Source organism: Oryctolagus cuniculus, chromosome 21 (genome assembly GCF_051225735.1).
Source record: "Oryctolagus cuniculus isolate XC-2025 breed Fujian yellow rabbit chromosome 21, ASM5122573v1, whole genome shotgun sequence".
Taxonomy (NCBI): domain Eukaryota; kingdom Metazoa; phylum Chordata; class Mammalia; order Lagomorpha; family Leporidae; genus Oryctolagus; species Oryctolagus cuniculus.
In genome coordinates, this window is record NC_142887.1 from 47242105 (window position 1) to 47257310 (window position 15206).

Sequence of the window (15206 nt, forward strand, 5' to 3'; positions counted from 1 at the left end):
GCATATACATTTATAATAGTTACATCTTCCTGTTGAATTGAACCCTTAATCATTATATAGTGTCCCTCTTTGTCTCTCTTAACAGTTTTTGTATTAAAGTTTATTTTGTCTGATATTAATATGGCTACACCTGCTTTTTTTTTGGTTTCTGTTGGCATGGAATATCTTTTTCCAACCTTTCACTTTCAGTCTGCATGCCTCTTTGTTAGAGAGATGTGTTTCTTGTAGGCAACAAATAGTTGGGTTGTGTTCTGTGAGCCAGTCAGCCAAACGGTGTCTTTTAACTGAAGAATTCAGACCGTTAATGTTCAATGTGACAATTGATACGTAGTGACTTTGCTCTGCCATTTTCCCGGAAATATTTTCTAGTATATGCTTTGAGCTTCCCATGCTCTTTTACTGGTAGGTGTTCTTCCTTTCCCTTCTTTCATATTGATGGCCGTGTTTCTGTGTTTCTGAGTGTAGCACATCTTTAAGTATCTTTTGCAGGGCCGGACGAGTGGCCACAAAGTCTTTCAATTTCTGTTTGCTATGAAAGGTCTTTATTTCACCTTCATTCACAAATGAGAGCTTGGCAGGATATAATATTCTGGGCTGGCAATTTTTCTCTCTTAGCACCTGTGCTATGTCTCGCCATTCCCTCCTAGCTTGTAGGGTTTCTGATGAGAAGTCAGCTGTGAGTCTGATTGGAGATCCTCTGAGAGTAATCTGACGTTTCTCTCTTGCACATTTTAGGATCTTTTCTTTATGTTTCACTGTGGTAAGTTTAATTACCACGTGTCGTGGTGAGGATCTCTTTTGGTCATGTTTATTGGGGGTTCTATGAGCTTCCTGTACTAGGATATCTCTGTCCTTCTCCAAACCTGGAAAGTTCTCTGCTAGTATCTCACTAAAAAGGCCTTCCAATCCTTTCTCTCTCTCCATGCCTTCAGGAACTCCTAGAACTCGAATGTTGGTTTTTTTAATAGTATCCTGTAGATTCCCAACAATATTTTTTAGGTTTCTAATTTCCTCTTCTTTTCTTTGGTTTGACTGTATGTTTTCCTGTGCTCTATCTTCTAAGTCCGATATTCTCTCTTCTGCTTCACCCATTCTGTTTTTAAGGCTTTCTAATGTGTTTGTCATTTGATCTATTGAGCTCTTCATTTCATTTTGATTTCTCTTGACTATTACACTTTCCTGTTCTACTAGTTTCTGAGTTTCATTTTGACTCTTCCTTAAAATTTCATTTTCACGAGAGAGATTTTCAATCTTGTCCATTAAGGATTTCTGTAGTTCAAGGATTTGCTTTTGAAAACTTCTAAATGTTCTTATCATAAATTTTTTGAAATCCGTATCTTGCATTTCTTCTATCTCATCATCTTCATACTCTTGGCTTGGGGTGTTTTGCTTATTTGGAGGCATCATAGTGTCATCGTTGATCTTGCTCCCTCTATTTCTGTGTTTGTTACTCGGCATAGTTAATTCTTCTTGTGTCACTGTGCGGTTTTTTCTTTTTTTTTTTTTTTTTATACTGTGTCTGTGTTAAGTGGACTGCCTGCTGTTGGAGGAGCCTTGGAGGCTTGAGATGGGTGCGGCCTGAGAGCTCTGCCTGGTTCTTCCTGGTTAAGGGTGTGCAAAGGTGACACCCTCAGGTTATGCGTGGTAAATCTCTCTCTTTTTATTTATTTATTTATTTTATTTATTCAGGGGGTAAGTAACACCGCAGGGCAGGGCTGTGCAGAATTGATGGTATTTAGCTTCCAGTCTTTGGCTCCTCTGGACTCCCACTGGGTTGGCTAGGCTACTGAATTGTAGTGACTCAGTTCCTTAACTCTCCCCCATTGATATGTAAATCCAAAGAGGAGTCCTGCTCTTTGTCTCTTGGGAATTCTTCAAGCCTTGCAGCCTTGTAACCTTTGCAAGGTTAGGGGGAAGAGAAACCCCAAAGCTTTTTTTTTTCCTTCTTTCCGGTAGTGAGTTTGCTGCACTTTCCGGCCCCCCTCTAGATTCTGACCCCCGTTTCCCCACCAATGTCTCGGGTTATTGAGCTCACCTCCCCTTCCAGCGCCGATGTGTGGACTCGGAGCCCTGAGCGTCCCAAGTCTCCCCGCTGTTGTCTGTGTGGCATGCACTCCCCTTGGAGCACTGTCGCGCAGACCCTGGGGCTTCTGCGTCTGGGTCCCGCGACTTGGCTTCCGCGCGGTGGGCGACCTTGTTCTCCCAGTAGGTCCTCCGATTCACGCCTGCTCCATCCAGAAGGGTTTCCCCTGTATCTTTGTGGGGAATCAAGGCAGGACTGCCTGTTGCTCAGCCACCTACACCCACACCTGAGCAGTTTCTGGACCACTTCCCGCTTGCGAGGTCTCAGGCTTCCTCTTCTCCCATTAGGAAAGTATTAAGGATTCTTTACTTCCATGTAGACTCTGCCCTCTAATGGTGAACAGGGTCCTCTAAACCCACTTGTTGCACAAATGAAAACCCAAGCATTGTCTTCTCCCACAGATGGAGTCTGCTATTGGTTTTGATTTACATTTCCCTAATGGCTAGTGATATTGGGCATGTTCATCTATGTCTTGACCATTGAGATTTCTTCTTCTGAGAAACATCTATTCTGATCATTGCCCATTTCTTACGTGTACATTTTGCTTCTTGTTTGGAGTTTTTCCAGTTCTATATATGTATGTTCTGGCTATCAATCTTTTGTCATAGTCAGAGTTTTCAATGTTTCCTGCCATTCCGTCCATTGTATCTTCACTCTGTTGATTACTTTGTTGTGAAGATGTATCTTAATTTGATATGCTCAAATTTGTATATTTTATTTTTGTTACTTGTGCTTTTGGAATCTTATGCAAACTGTTGTCTCTGCTAATGTTTTACAGTTTCTCATATGTTTACTTAGGTTTTGGGTTGTTTTTTTAACATACATAATTTTATTACAAAATTTTTTTTAAAAAAACAACACAGAATGCAACATCCTAACAAAAAATCCAAATTTACAAATGATACTAATTCCTACAACTTTGCTGCGCTACCATACACAAGTCAAGAAATTAAAGAAACCATTAAATATTTAGGAACATTCAACATCAGAAGCTTTAAAATCTAACTGTATGTAGTAGCCCCTCAAAAAGCTACAACCTGCATTTTTTAAAAAAAGTATTTTCTCTACAAAGAATCTTATCAGCTATACAAAAATCTGTACAGTTTTTTTATACTGAAGCTAATATTGAGCTGCACTTGAATTCACATTCTTAGCAAAACAACTGCCTGAGCACACACGCACACTCCACACTCATCATTACAGGATAGCCATTTATTCTTCATCTTCATCCTCTTCCTCATCATCTTCATCTTCTTCTTCTTCCTCTTCTTCCTCCACATCTTCAGGTTCATTCTTCTTGTTTGAGCCTGTGGGCCTACCAGGGCCCTTCTTTCCCGCTTCACTTTTGCCCTTGGCACGGTATGCAGCAATATCCTTTTCATATTTCTCCTTTAGCTTAGCTGCTTTCTGTTCATATGGTTGTTTATCTTTGGCTGAGTGTTCAGACCGCATCTCACCCAATTTTTTTGCAGTGTCCCCAATGGACAGGCCAGGGTGTTCACTTTTGATCTTTGGGCGATGTTCAGAGCAAAAGAGAAATAAGGCAGATGGTGGTCTTTTAGGAGCACTGGGATCCTTTTTCTTTCCCTTCTTATCACCCTTGGGAGGAATGTAATTTTTCATCTCCCTGTCATAACGAGCTTTTTCACTTTTTGCCATATCTTCAAACTTGGACTTTTCCTTTGCAGACATGGTCTTCCATCTCTCCGAGCATTTCTTAGAGAATTCTGCGAAATTGACCGAAGAGTCAGGGTGTTTCTTCTTGTGCTCTTCCCGGCACGTCTGCACAAAGAAGGCATAGGAGGACATTTTGCCCCTTGGCTTGTTGGGGTCTCCTTTACCCATGACGACGGAACGGCGGCCACCTGGTGTGAGTTGTTCCTCAGACTCCCGCAGAGCGGCCAGATCCGACGGCATTGCTTCCTTCCCTCAGCTCCGGCATGAACTCAGGATGTGAGGGCGATCTGGCTGCGACATCTGTCACCCCATTGATCGCCAGGGTTGATTCGGCTGATCTGGCTGGCTAGGCGGGTGTCCCCTTCCTCCCTCACCACTCCATGTGCGTCCCTCCTGAAGCTGCGTGCTGGGTCGAAGAGGACGACCTTCCCCGCTAGAGGAGGACCGGTCTTCGGTCAAGGGTATACGAGTAGCTGCGCTCCCCTGCTAGAACCTCAAAACAAGCTCTCAAGGTTTTGGTTTTATATTTAGACTTTTAATTAACCTTGAGTTGCTTTTACATAGTGTATGAGGTGTTGGGGTATCTTTTCAGGCTTCTACATATGGATAATCACTTTCCTTTAAACCATTTGCTAAGGGGATTCTTCTTTCTCCTGTTTGTTTTCTTTCCTTTATTAAATAGGGGTTGGCTGTAGAAAAGTCAGTTTATTTCAGCTGCCTATTTTTTCCATTGAACTATGTGTCTGTTTTTCCAACAGTGCTAACACTGCTTCTATTTTTTTTAAGATTTCTTTATTTGAAAGGCCAGATGCTTCTTCCAAGTCTCTCATGTGGGTGCCAGCACCCAAGAACATGGTCCATCTTCCACCAATTTCCCAGGTGCATTAGTAGGGAGCTGGATTGGAAGTGGAGAACCTGGTCTTCGAGCAACAACATATGGGATACATGCACAGCAGGACAAGGCATTAACCTACTACACCACAGCATCAAACCCTTCCTTATTTACTTCTGCTGTGATCTTTCATTATTCACTTTTCTACTGCCCCACAACTTGACTCATTCCTGTATTTTTTTTTTTTTCTGGGTCCTGGAGGATGGTAGTAGGTTGCTTCTGGGATATCTTTTTTATGTTAGTAGGTGCTTGGTAATCTAAAATCATAGTTTTTACTTTCTATATTTCTCTGTTAATCACGAGGACCTTCTAGATGACAGCAGAAAATGCTAGCAGAAATGAGGATATATTAATTTGCTAAGAAAATACCACAGAGAATATGATTTAAATCATGGAATTTTACTTCTCAGAGTTGTAGAGCTTGAAAATATCAGATCAAGGTGCTAATAGGCTCGATTTTTCCAGAAGCCCTTCTCTGATGTGACAGACACATCTATCATATGATCTGCTTAAAAGCACTTTCTTCAGGTAGAGTTATGTTGGTGGTTAGCACTTCAGTGTTTGAGTTTTAGGGAGGCACATTTCAGTCCACAACAGCAAAGGGGCCCTGTGGTCTACTTCAATGACAGCCATCTCTGCGGAGGATAGAAAGTTTGAAATCAGCATTAGGATTTCTCACATTATTACTGTCAGTGCTATCTCCATCTAATGTGCATTCATGTACACACAAACAAAACTACCTGTACACATAAACACATTCAACAGTGGAAATGCCTGATGGTTGTGTACAGATAACATCAATATAATAATCCATAAGATGGCCTATTAGCAGACATTAAAAGAGAATTAGAAAGAATGACAACAAAATCTGCAGTTACCTATATTTATGTCTATATGTATGATATTCAGTATTTATAGTTGCTAAAAGATGAATACTGATGTGTGGAAATAAAAGCTAAACCTTACCTTGCAATATTGCAGCCTAGTCTACATGAAAGATGTCTTCCTAAAACCTTTCCCTGGGCCCACTCTGTGGCATAGTAGATTAAGCATCCACCTGCAGCACCAACATCCCACATGGGCACCAGTTTGAGTCCCTGCTCCTGCACTTCCAATCCAGCTCTTTGCTAATGGCCTAGGAATGCAGTGGAATATGCCCTGAGTGCTTGGGCCCCTGCACCCATGTGAGAGACCTGGAGGAAGCTGCTGACTCCTGGCTTCTGGCACCTGGCTTCAGATCGGCCCAGCTCCAGCCATTCTGGCCATTTAGGGGTGAACCAGTGGATAGCAGACCTCTCTTTCTCTTCCTCTCTATATCTGTCACTCTGCCTCACAATAAAGAAATACATTTTTTAAAAACTTTTCCCTTTTTAAATTTCTTAATTGTTTTAAAGATTTATTTATTTATTTATGTACAAGTCGAGTTACAGACAGAGAGGAGAACCAGAGAGAAAGAGAGAGGTCTTCCATCTGATGTTCACTCCCTAATTGATTGCAACTGCCATAGCTGTGCTGATCCGATGCCAGGAGCCAGGAGCTAGTTCCAGGTCTCCCAGATGGGTACAGGGGCCCAAGGACTTGGGTCATCTTCTACTACTTTGCCAGGCCATAGCAGAGAGCAGGATCAGAAGTGGAGCAGCTGAGTATTGAACCGGCCCCCATATGGGATGCTGGAGCTTCAGGCGAGGGTGTTAACCTGCTCCACCACAGCACCAGTCCAACATTTTAAATTTCTGATACTCTAAAGTAGCAAAGGACTGCATTACATCTAGGAAAGATGTATTTAAAAATTATAAATCTAGTGCATTTTAGCAGAAGTCCAAACAAATACTTCTGATTTTCTCAACATTATGTATAAATAAATGATAGAATGAGTCATTGTCAGATTAATAGAAGGAGTTTGAGAGGATTGTCTCTCTTTCAAATGTGTTGAATAGTTTGAGAAGCATTAGTTCTTTAAAAGACTTGTAGAATTCAATAGTGAGGCTGTCTGATCCTGGACTTTTCCTTGTTGGGAGGGTCTTTATTACTCATCCAATCTCTGTCTTGGTTTTTGATTTGTTTAGCTTTTCTATGTGTCTTCATGACTCAATTTAGGTATATTGTGTATGTCCAGGAATCTGTTGATTTTTCCTCTAGGTTTTCCAATTTGTTAACCATCACAACAGATGCCCGCATCATATATTGCAGTGCTAATCTGAGTTTTGGGTACTCCACTTCCAAATCAGTTTCATGTTAATATCCCTGGGAAGCAATGGATAATAGCTCAAATTCTTTCCTTCTTGTCATCTAATTTGGAGAACTGTAACCTCAATGGGGACTTGAGAACCTGGTCTTGCACAGTGGTAGCCATATAGAAAGTGAACCAGCAGATGGGAGATCTCTCTGCTTCTCTTTCCTTCTCTCTTTGTCTCTGTGTCTCTCTGCCATTTTTTATCATATTAAAATATTTAATTACTTATTTGAAAGAGTTACAGAGAGAGGGAGAGACAGAAATCTTCCACCACCTAATTCATTTTTGAGATGACTTTAATAGCCAGAGTGTGGCCAGGTTGAAGCCAGGAGCTTTTCCTGCAATGTGCGTGGCAGCATCCCAGCCACTTGGGCCAACTTTCCCTGCTTTTTCAGTCCATTGGTAAGGAGCTGGATCAGAAATGGAATAGCTGGTACTTGAACTGGTGCACGTAGAGGATGCCAATGTAACAGATAGCAACTTTGTCCACTGCACCACAACCACCAGCTCCTCTTTCTGCCTTTCCAATAAATAAATCTTTTGAAAAAGAATTTAAGGTAGTAAAAGTAATCATGACTGAGCAATGACAAATTTATTGAAGTGATCGACTTTCTTAAAGGTCTATTTATGAATTTGAAAGGCAGCACTAGAAAGAGAGAGGGGGAGAGATGGATCTTCCTCCTGGTTTGTTCGCTCCTCAAATGGCTGCAGTGACTGTGGCTAGGCCAGACTGATATCAGGAGCCAGGGGCTTCTTCCAGGTCTCTCACATGGGTGCAGGAGCCCCAATATTTGAGTCACCCTGTGCTGCTTTTCCAGACACATTAGCAGGGAACTGGATCCGTTTGGAGCATTAATGTCTATGATACTCTCCTTGCAGTTGAAGGATTTAGAATCCATTTCAATTATGGGTGGGCCAAGTACAACAGCTCCCAATTGTCCAAGGTTTGGATTAGATGGGTTCTGAGAAATTTTGTTAAAATAGTTATTAATCATAACTCTCAGTTTAAGCTTTTCTTACCAAATTTTCATGTTTGCTGATGTTTATATCTATGGGAAAATTGGGTCTCTGGATTGCAACCAATGAAAGCATCCAGACTAACAGTAATAAGGTCAACAGTCAGCAGAATGATGTCCAGCTGAACTGAAATAGCTTTTCTTATTTGGTAGAGGGGTTACCTCCTGCATTATACTGACATACTGACATAGACAGTAGATATTGGAGCCTGTCTCTTCTGCCAAATGGAGAATGCTGCATTTTGATCCATCATATATATATTTATATATTATAATATATATTATATATTTCTATACATAATATAGAATTACATATAATTATCATAAATATATAATATATAATTATATATAAATATTATATATGAATTTATTTATATATAAATATATAATTATTTCTGATCCAGCTCCATACCAATGGATTGAAAAACCAGTGAAAGATGGTCCAAGTGCCTGGGTTGCTGCCACACACATTGGAGGAGGAGCTCCTGGCTTCAACCTGGCCACACTCTGGCTATTGAAGTCATCTCAATAATATATATATATGATATATATAATAGTTATAATAAATTATATAATATTATCTGTTTATAATTATTATATATTATATAATATATGATAAAGCATAATATATTTTATATATGAATATATTTATATACATAAATATATATAAATAAATGTAAATATATATATATATAGAATTTATTTACGTATTTGACAGGTGTACTTACAGACAGTGAGAGGAAGAGACAGAGAGAAAGGTCTTCCATATGCTCATTTACTCCCCTAATGACTGCAATGTCTGCAGCTGGGCCAATCTGAGCTAGGAGCTTCCAGGTCTCCCACATTTTGGCAGGGACCAAAGCACTTGGAACAGCTTCTACTGCTTTCCCAGGCTATTGCAGAGAGATGGATGGGAAAAGGAGAAATGGGGACTAGAACTGGTGCTCATATGGGGTGCCAGCACTGCAGGTAAAGGATTACACCACTGCACCACAGTGCTGGCCCCAGTCTATCCTTTATTAAGGAGATCTCAGTAATCATGTTCAGGTATTGCTGTCCTATATTCATGGCCAAAGTCCTAGCAGGCAACATGGTTTGGAGAATCGTAAGCACAAGGTGTGTAGGAGACTTCATTTCTCATACAGCACAGTTAATAACAAGGTTCCAAGAGGGGAAATTACTTGCATCATAGTCTTTGAGAACTAATGGACATCACAGGTGATCTAAAGAATTTAGAAGGTTTGTGAGCCCCTAGAGTGAAAAAGTCACTGGGAGCACAAGGACAGTGCCTAGAGTTTATTTTGATGGATTTTAGCCCCTTTCATTGGAGGGAGGCCCAAAGAAGCTGGACTGATTAGTAAACCTCAGAAGTGTCTTTTCAAGGTGAAGGCAAACTGAGACTGAGGGGTTTTTGGAAAAACGTTGAACAAAAGACATTTCCCACACGTGGTTAAGACACATCATTTATCTACTGATTTTCATCAGATCTGTTAACATTAGGTATAAGGTACAGTGGACATGGTGGATGGCATATAGCAATATGATTTTAGTAATATATCATGAGGTGCTTTTTTTAAATGGATTTAGCAGGTAAAATTGGGCTACCTAATGGGATGTAGCTGGAATAATCACCTTTTTGTTAAATAAATCTGAGGTAATAAATGTTAGTGTATGAAGACATTGAGTTTTCTTTTATTGGGCCTTCTTGGTTATTTTAATCTGGGATCTGCGAATTCTCATTTTCTTTATTTTATTCCTCATCATGTCGGACCAACTCTGCTGCTTTGGGGATTTTTTTAGTACATCTGATATTTGGAAATTTAGACAATAGTATAGTTAAAATGAGATGTACCAAGTAAAGTATTTATTTTTATTCTGATACATATTTTGGAATTCTTCTAAAATTCCTATTGAGTATCCTTGTTAAATTTAGTTGCATCCCAGGTTAAGACTTATTGGAGGCAGGCTCCATGGCTCAATAAGCTAATCCTCCACCTGCGGTGCAGGCACACCAAGTTCTAGTCCTGCTGGGAGAGCCAGATTCTGTCCCAGTTGCTCCACTTCCAGTCCAGCTCTCTGCTATGGCCCAGGAGTGCAATGGAGGATGGCCAAAGTGCTTGGGCCCCGTACCTGCATGGGAGACCAGGAGGAAGCACTTGGCTCCTGGCTTTGGATCAGTGCCATGTGCCAGCTGCAGCACACTGGCCGCAGCGGTCACTAGGGGGTAAACCAACAGAAAAAGGAAGACCTTTCTCTCTGTCTCTCTCACTGTCCACTCTGCCTGTCAAAATAAAAAATAATTTTTATAAAAAGACTTATTGGAGCCACTTTAGTGATTACACCCATGAAACTTTGTTAATAAATGCAAATAGAACCTGGGAAAATTGATGTATATCTTATGCTGTAGAGACTTAAGATTGAACATCTTTTTTATCTTTTTTAATTATATAATTTAAAAACAAATTTTAGATTTTTTTTTTTTACTTTACTAAGTCACAGCTCTGGCCCCATTAATATGACTTAACAATGTTTTTTCCTCTAAGACTTATCTCTATTGTTTCAGTTAACTGCATGCCTTTTCTTTACATTCAGATTCCCTCAGCTGTCAAAGCTTATTCATCTTAATTCTGTTGTTCCTATTTCCCTCCCTTTTATTCTGTCCCTAGGCTAATTGAGATCATGATTCTCCATTCCTTCTGTGTGGTGTCACAGTAGGCTTGAAGTGTTCTTTTTCTCTTCTGATTTCTAAAGAAAGAAATTATGTATTCCCCCAGTTTAGATATTTTAATAATGCACTCTAAACAAAGGTTAAATGTTCTTAATTTGACAAGAATTTTCAGGGCCAGTGGTGTGGCATAGTGGGTAGAGCCACCACTTGCAGTGCTGGCATCTCATATGGATCCAGATCTCTGCTATAGCCTGGGAAAGCAGTAGAAGATGGCCCAAGTCCTGGGCCCCTGCACCCATGTGGGAGACCTGGAAGAAGCTCCTTGCTCCTGGCTTTGGATTGGCACAACTCTGGCCATTGCAGCCAACTGGGGAGAGAACCAGTGGATGGAAGACCCCTCTCTCTTCTCTGCCTCTCTCTGTGCAACTCTGACTTTCAAATAAATAAATAAATCTTTTAAAAAAAGATTTTTTTCTAATTTTAGATTTGTTCTACTTCATTGCCACTTCAGGGTGTGTGTAAGGAGTGCATATCCAGTTTTTCTATTTTGGAATTTGGGGATTTTGTATTAGCTCTGCTGTGTATTCATTTTTCTTGAGCATTGGTGATATCTTCTCCTTAGTTGTATTAAGAGAGAGAGCAATAGCCCTCATGTCTTTTTAGGTAAGTAAGACATATTAAAAACAGAGCATTCAGTATACATTCATAGTAGTTTGACTTGTTCAATTGATTTACGTGACCTCCCTTGGACATTCTTGGTCTCTGCTGTACAACTTTCTATACTCATTAATTCTTTGATATTCTCAAATCCAGAAAATGAATGACTCAACAGCTGTGTTCCTGTATTTGCTGGGATTCAGGGTAAGAAGCAAAGTGGAGGTGTTCAGGAATCTAAAGTTACATGCTACATAGCAAAGCACATCATTTCCTATACAAAGTGACTGGGAAATCCAGAATCTTTTGCACACATATTGGATCCTGAACTATTACTGGACTATTCAGTAAGATTTTAATGTATTTATTTTCTGTGTGTGTGTTTGTATTTCTAAATAAACTCTGCTGGGCTACTTAACATTAACATGTATTGCAGAATTCTTTCATCAGTTTTTACTTTTAAAAAGTTTCTCTTTCAGTTTTATGGGAGAGGGTAGAAGTTTCCTGCTATGTAACTGAAAGTTCATTCATTCATTAAAGTTAAAAATATTTGTTGCAAATTGGTAGAATACTATTAATTCTCATGTGATTTACATGAAACTAAATACATTCTCTATTTTGTTTTGCTTAAAATTTCTGCATGTGTGGACTTCTTTTTTCCTTCTTGCCCCAAATCCCTTTGTGTATTGGGATGGCAAATGGGTTTTACACTGGAGAAAACATGTTATTTTGGCAAAGAAGTACTTAGCCTTCCTGCTTCAAGTATTCAAATATTGCATTGGAAATCAGTATATTTGTTTACTGTACAAATGTCCTTCATACAATTTTGTAATCTTCTGGGATGGGAGAGGAAGCAGGAAATAGGAGGATTATGGGTGGGAGGGATGTTTTGGGGGAGGGGAAGCCACTGTAATCCAAAAGCTGTACTTTGGAAATTTATATTTATTAAAAAAATTAAACAATTTTGTAATCTTCATCTTCCTTTTTATTTCATCCTTTTTTTAAAAAAAATCATTTATTTTACTTGAAAATCAGAGTTACACAGAGAAGGAGAGAGAGAGAGCAGTCTTCCAACCGCTGGTTCACTCCCCATTTGGCCACAATGGCTGGAGCTCTGCCAATCCAAAGCCAGGAGCCAGCAGCTTCTTTTGGGTCTCCTATGCAGGTGCAGGAGCCCAAGGGCCTGGGCCATCCTCTACTGCTGGATAGTAAGTCTTACTTGCCTAAAAAGATGGATAGTAATTTGAGTAGCCAGGACTTGAACTGGCACCCAATTGGAATGTCAGCACTGCAAGCCACAGCTCTACTTGCTACTCCACAGCATCGGCCCCCTAAATTCTTATGAGTATTGCTACACGATTGGAATTTATAATTGATAATGCTGAACAATTGAAACTGTCTTATTTACAATTGTAGGACTGGATATGGCAGTTCTACTTGAAGTAAAGTATGTAGCCTGCTTATTGTATGATTTTCGGAAAAGCATGTATTTATATATAACAGCAGATCTGTTAATCATTTAAAAGTGAATTGTCATGATTACCCAGATGTAAAGAATGCAATATGTGCTAATGAGTTAGCAGTCACAGACATTTAGAATTAGAGGGATTTTAGAACTTTTTCAATACTGCAGTTTTTATGAAAAACTAATAATTTTTTTTTATTTGACAGGTAGAGTTATATACAGTGAGAAATCAGAAAGGCCTTCCTTCCATTGGTTCAGTCCCCAGATGGCTGCCACAGTTGGAGCTGTGCCCATCCAAAGCCAGGAGTCAGGTGCTTTCTCCTGGTCTCCCATTCGGGTGCAGGGCCCAAGCACTTGGGCCATCCTCTACTGCCTTCCCGGGCCATAGCAGAAAGCTGGACTGAAAGAGGAGCAACCAGGACTAGAACACTTTGCCCATAAGGGATACCAGCACCACAGGTGGAGAATTAACCAAGTGAGCCACGGCGCTGGCCCCCGATAAATTTACTCTTAACAAAATATCAAAATATCTTATTTAGTATAAAGTTAGTAGTGAAAAGAGACTACCTTGTTGAACACAGAAATTTGAGATTATATTTCTTGGTATTAATTTGCATCTTAAGGCTTATTGCCTAGTTTATTTCAATATTTCAATCTAATATTACTAATAATATCTTGTACTTAGTGGTTCACTGTGTGCCAGACAATATTCTTTTGATTTTTTAAAAGATTTATTTATTTATTTATTTGGAAGTCCGAGTTACACAGATAGTGAACAAGAGGAAGAGAGAGAGTTCCTCCATCTGCTTTTTCACTCCCCAGATGACCTAAAAGGTCAGAGATATGCCAATCTGAAACCAGGAGCCAGGACCTCTTCAGGTTCTCCCATGCAGATTCAGGGGCCCAAGGACTTGGGCCAACTTCCTACTGCTCTCCCAGGCTATAGCAGACAGCTGAATGGAAAATGGAGCAGCCTGGACTTGAACCGGCCTCCATATGGGATGCCCCCACTGCATGCAGTGGCTTTACTAGCTACACCACAGCACTGGCCTCAAGACAATGCTCTAAAATGATGCATTAATTATTCCCAAATATTGAAAAGTGGCATGGTACACATTTGAATGTGTTGTTTTGTACTAGTTGTAGAAACAGTTTAAAATATATTTAGATTTAAAAATGTAAGCTTTGATCTAAAGGTTTACTTTCCCTTAAGGTGCCTGTTTGGAAACTGAGAGATCATTGAAGTCTCAAGATAGAGTACAACTGATCTTATCCAAGCCTCCTTTATCACATGAGGATGCTAAATGCCAAGCCCAGAGAAGTAAAGTGAATTGTTCAAGGTCACATAGGTAAGTTGTGGCAGGGATAATTCTGTATTAGCATTAGGTATCCTGATACATAGGCCACTGTTCTGTCAATTTTGTACTCCTTCTGGAGTTAAAGATTCTAAGTTGTGGAAAATTGAATTTGGAAATTTAGTGGTTGCTATGTTGTTATGGTGAGAAATTTCTGTGTATAGCTATGAGTTGCTTAAATTTTATTCAATATATTTTTCTAGTATGTTTGCTATTTATTTGAAATGTATAACAAATAGCTTCATCTATTTGCCAAAAGAATTTTTTAAAGATTTATTTATATTATTTGAAAGTCAGAATTACACAGAGAGAGAAGGAGAGGCAGAGAGAGTGGTCTTCCATTCACTGGTTCACTCCACAGTTGGCCTCCATGGCTGCAGCTGTGCTGACTGGAAGGCAGGAACCAGGAGCCTCTTCCTGGTCTCCTATGCAGTTGCAGGGGCCCAAGGACTTGTACCATTTTATAGTGTTTCCCAGGCCATAGCAGAGAGCTGGATAGGAAGTGGAGCAGCCAGGTCTTGAACTGATGCCCCTATGGAATACCAGCACTGCAGGTGGCAGCCTCACCCACTATGCCACAGTGCCAGCCCTTGCCAAAAGAATTTATAGAAGCTATTCCATATATACACTTCACAATTATTTAGTTACTTGACATGAACTATCCCTGCATATTTGAAAATTTTGAATGGTATCACTTGGGTTTTAAGAATGTTATATTTTAGGTCTCTTAATATTTTTAGTGATGATGTTTTAAAGGCCCTTCCTGTTTTATGAAAAATGATAAGGATTTTGTTTTACAATGGCCATAGTATTACTACTTAAAGCAATAGATTAAATAACACTTTTAAACAAAGTCATTTAATACTAAATTCTAACACACTGGTATATTTTAAAGTGAGAAACTGGATTTCTTTCAGATATTCTAAAGAAGAATGATAATCAAAATTGAAGACATCTACAGTTTTTAATCACTTGTTTTAAATATTGGTCATAATGGTCCAATTTTGAGTTTAATTTTAATTAGCTTTTAAATGATTCAATATGTTTTATAGAAAAAATTCGGAGAACATAATTATATACTCAACCTCCCTCCCTTCTTTTTCCTTCTTTGTCATTTTTTTTAGCTTATGAAATGACATTTTCAGTTTACATTACATTAAAAA

At 39.4% G+C, this 15206-nt stretch overlaps 1 long non-coding RNA gene across 2 annotated transcripts in view; it reads left to right on the forward strand.

The window, feature by feature from the left end:
* The window catches only part of LOC149119977 (uncharacterized), a 255120-nt gene that overhangs the window by 237988 nt on the left and 1926 nt on the right, over positions 1-15206 (forward strand). For both annotated transcript variants that reach the window (XR_016227022.1, XR_016227023.1), the window contains exon 2: positions 13902-14037. This is a non-coding gene — a long non-coding RNA (uncharacterized LOC149119977). The remainder of the gene's footprint in view (positions 1-13901; positions 14038-15206) is intronic.